Source organism: Heteronotia binoei, chromosome 8 (assembly GCF_032191835.1).
Source record: "Heteronotia binoei isolate CCM8104 ecotype False Entrance Well chromosome 8, APGP_CSIRO_Hbin_v1, whole genome shotgun sequence".
Lineage (NCBI taxonomy): Eukaryota > Metazoa > Chordata > Lepidosauria > Squamata > Gekkonidae > Heteronotia > Heteronotia binoei.
This window is the reverse complement of record NC_083230.1, coordinates 61,881,976-61,887,684: the sequence shown is the minus strand read 5'-3', so window position 1 is coordinate 61,887,684 and position 5,709 is coordinate 61,881,976. Positions and strand designations below refer to the sequence as shown.

Below are 5,709 nucleotides of genomic sequence, written 5' to 3'. Positions count from 1 at the left end.
TCAACAGGAGGTGGGGGAAGTCGGCCTGGAAAGCGCTTTATGGCACCTTCCTCGCCCTTAAAGTGGTATAAATGGGGGTCAGCAAGGCTGCACAGGGGGGTGGGCAGGCGGCTGCGTGTCCCACTCAGAAACAGGCCATGGACCAGTACAGGTCCACGGCCCGGGGGTTGGGGACCCCTGATATAGAGAATGGTGTGGAATTGATTTCTGTGGCCCTGGAAGGTAGGACCAGAACCAATGGGTTGAAATTGGATCAAAAGAGTTTCCGGCTCAACATTAGGAAGAACTTCCTGACTGTTAGAGCAATTCCTCAGTGGAACAGGCTTCCTCAGGAGGTGGTGGGCTGTCCTTCCTTGGAGGTTTTTAAACAAAGGCTAGATGGCCATCTGACAGTGATGAAGATCCTTTGAATTTGGGGTAGGTATTTGTGGGTTTCCTGCATTATGCAGGAGGTTGGACTAGATGACCCTGGAGGTCCTTTCCAACTCTATGATTCTATGAAAAGAAGCCTTCCCATCCAATCCCAAGCAAGTTTACTCAGAAGTAATCACCCATTGAATTTGCTTTCTATCCTGGTAAATGCACTTGCCCTGCCCTGGATGGCTCAGGGTTGCTATGCAAAGGAAGGCAATGACAAATCACCTTCATCTCTTGCTTTGGAAATCCTAAAGGGTGGTCATAAATCAGTTGCAACTTGATGGCAGTTTATACACACACACACACAAATGGGCTTTTTAAACCCATTGACATAAATGAACTTAAAATTGTGAAACTCTGTTTAGGATTGCATTTAGTTGTTTACAGTGCAGTTTTAAGCAGAGACATCCCTTTAATCCCATCAGAGTCAGTGGACATAGAATGTTGTAGTAGACATTTACAGAGCTTACAAGAGAGTTAAGCATGATATTGGATTGTGTCCATTCCATTTCCTTTTCATTCTCTTTATTCTTCCACTTTTGTACAGGTACTATTAACACCACCATTGCTTTTAATAGGGATCAATCTAACACATCATGAGGACTTAGAATCTTTACAAGTAAAGCCAATCTCAATCATAGAGCTGGAAGGTACACAATGCAGGAAATTCACAAATACCAACACACACAGTAACCTCTACTTTACACCCAGAAGTTGGGAGAAAACCCCTCCAGGATCCCCAGCCAAACTGGCCTGGAGAAAATGGCTTCCTGACTTCAAAGTGGTGATCAGCATTTCCTCAAAGGAAGAAGAGGCCTCCACCTCCCAAGGAAGCCTTTTCCACTTAGGCGTCCCAAATCTCCCGCCCTGGCTGGAGACTCCCGATTTGGAGCCTCCATCCCCCGCGCGCCAGAAATCTGGAAAGCGGGGGGGAATGGCGGCCCTTCCCACCCAGCTTCTCCTCCCCCATTCCCTACCCACCGATCCCCGATGGGGATCTGAAGAACCGGGATGGTGAGAGGTCAGGCTGCAGCCGTCGTAGTGGTTGTGGGTGGCAGGAAGAGGGTCTTCCTTATCCAGCGGGAGTGACGAGCTTTCCTTTCCGGTGCCTCATGTAATGTCGTCACGCCGTTGCCTAGGAGACTGGAGGCAGAGGAGTAATAACGGCGTGCTGGGAGCTGGCAGCAAGCTCCTGGCTTCTGCCGGCCTCAAGACCAACGGCCGCGCAAGTTCAGCAGCGCGTGGCTTTTTATTCTGCAAGAGCGTCGGCGTTTCCTCAGCCTCGATGGGGGTCGTTCCCTCACCTCCAAACAGCAAGATATCAGCATCTGTGCATCACCCTTACATGTAGAAACCAGTAAGGCGAGTCCCTCCCCCTCTCCCCCCGGTCAGGAAGCAAGAAGCTTTATTTTGACACCCATGCCCTTGTGTGCCTTATGGAGGAAAATGGTTTCACCACTCTGCAATCTGAGATTATTGTATCTGCGTTAATTAACACCATGAATGGCAATATGGCTGTGATGTACAAGGATATGGTCACCAAAGTACAACAGGTTATATATAAAACATAATGTTTAATTTTACCCAAGTATATAATTAACGTGTTTTGGAATAATGGGGAATTGATCTGGAGGTTTTGGGGGTTCTGGGGGAGCTGTTTTTTGAGGTAGAGGCACCAATTTTTTAATATAGTATCTAGTGCCTCTCCTCAAAGTACCCCCCAAGTTTCAAAACGATTGGAGCAGGGGGTCCAATTCTATGAGCCCCAAAAGATGGTGCCCCTATCCTTCATTATTTTCTATGGAAGGAAGGCGTTCTAAAAGGTGTGCTGTCCCTTTAAATGTGATGGCCAGAACTCCCTTTGGAGTTCAATTATGCTTGTCACACCCTTGTTCCTGGCTCCGCCCCCAATGTCTCCTGGCTCCACCCCCAAAGTCCCCAGATATTTCTTGAATTGGACTTGGCAACCCTATTTCCACTGAGGAACCACTCTGTCAGGAAGTTCTTCCTAATCTTTAGCCAGAAACTCTTTTGATTTAATTACAACTCACTGGTAATTCTAACCTTCTGGGATAAAAGAAAACAACTTCACACCATCCTCTATATGACAGCCCTTCAAGTACTTGAAGACGATGATTATATCACTTCTCAGCCGCCTCCTCTCCAGGCTAAACATGCCCAACTCCTGCAAATGAAGTTAGTGGAACTTAGAAGGGCATAACTCTATTTAGGGTTACACAGCAAATTGTTCCCTCCAGTTTTGCCTACATTTTGACCTCTTCCACATTTTTAAATCAATTTACCAGTAATTCAACTTCATGTTTACTTAGCCTGAGAATCTTGCAGAAAACTGTTCTTTATAAATGAAGTATGTTGTAAAAAGTATGTTATAATAAAGAAAAATGAAGATCTTGAAAGTCTGCTCTGTAGATAAATTCACATTCCCTCTAGTGTGTAATTTGATGTTGTTCGACAGCACTCCATTTCAGTATACTCACAGGTAAAGAAAAATCCAAGCTTGTTAAATTATTTCTGATGCAAAAAATTGCATCTTAGTTACCATGAATCAAAACATATTTTAAATATGTCACCGTGCCCATAAACAAACGTAGGTAAGTGGAAAGAATGGTCAAGAACTTCAGAGTTCATGGACATGTTTCAACTGATCTTGATAGTTTGGGGATAAGAATCAAAGACTCCTGACAATGGGATGAGCTGACTACAAACAACAGAGAGAACTGTGGTTAGCAGAGATCTACTCAAACAATAATGTGTTACTGATGTGGAGAGCTAGTCAACCATATTGTGGGTGAGGCTTCTGTTAGGACAACTTTATAGTGTTTTCCTACAAGCAAAGTTCTACAAACCATTCCATTCATAGAATATGGATCATTACTGTCCTACTTCTGTAGTTTAATGTAGGCAAGGAGACAACCCAAGGCAGAATGCTTAACATCAGATTTAACCTTTTTATAGACTCTACCCTACTTTCTCCTCCATCTTTCGGCGACTAAGACAACTAGAAAGGCAATGGCAACGTACTCGTGACGAGGCAACGATAACATCCTATAGGTCATTTAAGTGGACCTATGAGATGGCAGTCCAGGCTACAAAGATGGCTTACTTTGCGACCCAGATTGCATCTGCAACCTCACACCCGGCACAATTATTTAGTATAATTTGGTCATTAACAACCTTGTCACAAGGTAAACCAAACACTAGGGAATTGGAAATAGGCTGAGAGGCTTTTGCAAGTTTTTTCACTCTGCCATGAACTCCCCGCCACATTTGATACAGTGAGTGAACTCGAGGCACCAAGCACGTCTTCTGGTCCTTTTTTTGGATTCCTTCACTCCACTCAGCCTGGAGGAAGTCAACAGAACCCTTGTTACTGTGCACTCTACCACCTGTGGGTTAGATCCGTGCCTGTCTTGGCTGGTGAAAGCCAGTCAGGTGATGCTATGTGAACCATTACAGGTGATTATCAACAGATCCTTCTGTGAAGGGATCTTTACCACACCCCTTAAAGAGGCTCTGGTCCACTCCCTCTTTAAAAAGCCATCTGCTGACCCAGCCAAATTGGCGAACTATCAGCTGGTGTCAAACTTACCCTTTTGGGGTAAGGTCATAGAGTGGGCTGTAGCGGCTCAGTTATAGGGGTTCCTGGATGACACTTTGGTACTAGATGTATTTCAGTCCGGCTTCCATCTGGGCCACGGGATGGAGATGGTTCTGGTTGCCCTCATAGATGACCTCCTGCAGCATCTGGATCGTGGCAGCTCAGAGATGCTGCTGTCATTTGCATTTGATACGGTTGACCATCAGCTACTGACTAGCTGCCTCGCCAATGTGGGGATTTGGAGGTCCGTCCTGCAATGGGAGGAGGCATAGGGGAGGAATCATCCTAGATACACCCACTTATATATGGTGTGTTGCAAGCGGCAGTTCTATCCCTAATGTTTTTTTAACATCTATATGCACCCCCTTGCCCAGATTGTCAGGAGATACGGGCTGGGGTGTCATCAATATGCAGATGACACCCAGCTCTATCTGTTGATGAGTGGCCAGTCCGGCTCCACCACAGATAACATAGACCTGGCATTACAAGCCATGACATCCTGACTCAGGCTGAGTCGTGGTGGTCCTCTAGTTCAGGTGGTCCAGGAAAGGAGATTCCCTTGCCAGCCTTTGATGGGGTGCCGTTGATACTAGCCCCTAAGGTCAGGAGCCTGGGAGTGCTTTTGGAGCCCTCTCTGACCATGGAGGCCCAGGTGGCAGCCACTGCCAAGTCTGCCTTTTTTCATCTGTTGCGGGTATAGAAGTTGGCCACTTTCCTGGAGCACCGTGACTTAGCAATGGCGATCCATGTTATGGTCACCTTGAGGATAGACTACCCTCTACATGCCCTCTACATGGGGAAATGCCCTCTACATGGGGAAAAAGAGCAAGGCTCCAACTGCTGCTGGGTTCCTGCAGGGGGTGGAGCTAGCATTGAATTGGCTGACTTTGCCCCCTCCTTCTTAGTCTTGCCTCACACTCAGCCCACCCTCCCACTTTGTCTGTAGTGCAGGCTTTTTGCTGGTTGCTGAATTCCACTGGGGGCCAGGTAGGAATTCTTCACCCTTTCCTGATTGACTGGTTGGAGGGGGTGTTTTCGCCTGCCCTGCACTGTAGGATTGTGGAATTGGGTGGGATGGTGTTGTTAAATAGGTTGGTTACTTTATGTTGGGCAGCATTCTGGTTGTTATAGAATTTTGCAGTTTGGTGAACACCATTCAGCAACCCCATTTTGGCTGAGGGATCTTGCAATATCACCCCTGAGGCTGTGTGAAATTGGGGTGGGATGCAGACTACCTTTGGGAAGGCCAAATTAGATCTCTACTTAAGCTGTGTGGGGGTTTTTTTTTGGGGGGGGGGCTTATCCCAAGTACTGTGCTGGCTGGATGAAAGCCACTTGGAGTTGGCTTTGCTCTGGGGCAAGATGTCTCACCCACTGTTCAGCAAGGGAGGGGTCTAGGCATGACCCCTTGCCTTGACCATACCACCAGTTATTGTTTGCCCTTGCTGTTTGAGTTTACCCAAATTATGGTTGTTTGACTATTCCAACTGGGGGGAGCAATAACTTTGTGTACCACCCCTCCAAGGAGAGGCCTGAGAAGTCTTTATGTCTGCAAATTGCTTCCAACAGTGGCTCCATGGCAAGTGCAAATATAAGAGGCAAAAGGGGGCAGCCCTGTTTGGTTCCCTGAGAAGGATGAAAGGAAAAAGAGTTGTGGCCATTGACTCTGACTT

The 5,709-nt window shown here is 46.7% G+C and overlaps 1 pseudogene; it reads left to right on the top strand.

Annotated features, from left to right (window-relative positions):
- The first annotated feature begins 1,428 nt into the window (after nt 1–1,428).
- LOC132575726 (mitochondrial calcium uniporter regulator 1-like) lies at nt 1,429–1,988 on the top strand (annotated as a pseudogene).
- The last annotated feature ends 3,721 nt before the right edge of the window (nt 1,989–5,709 follow it).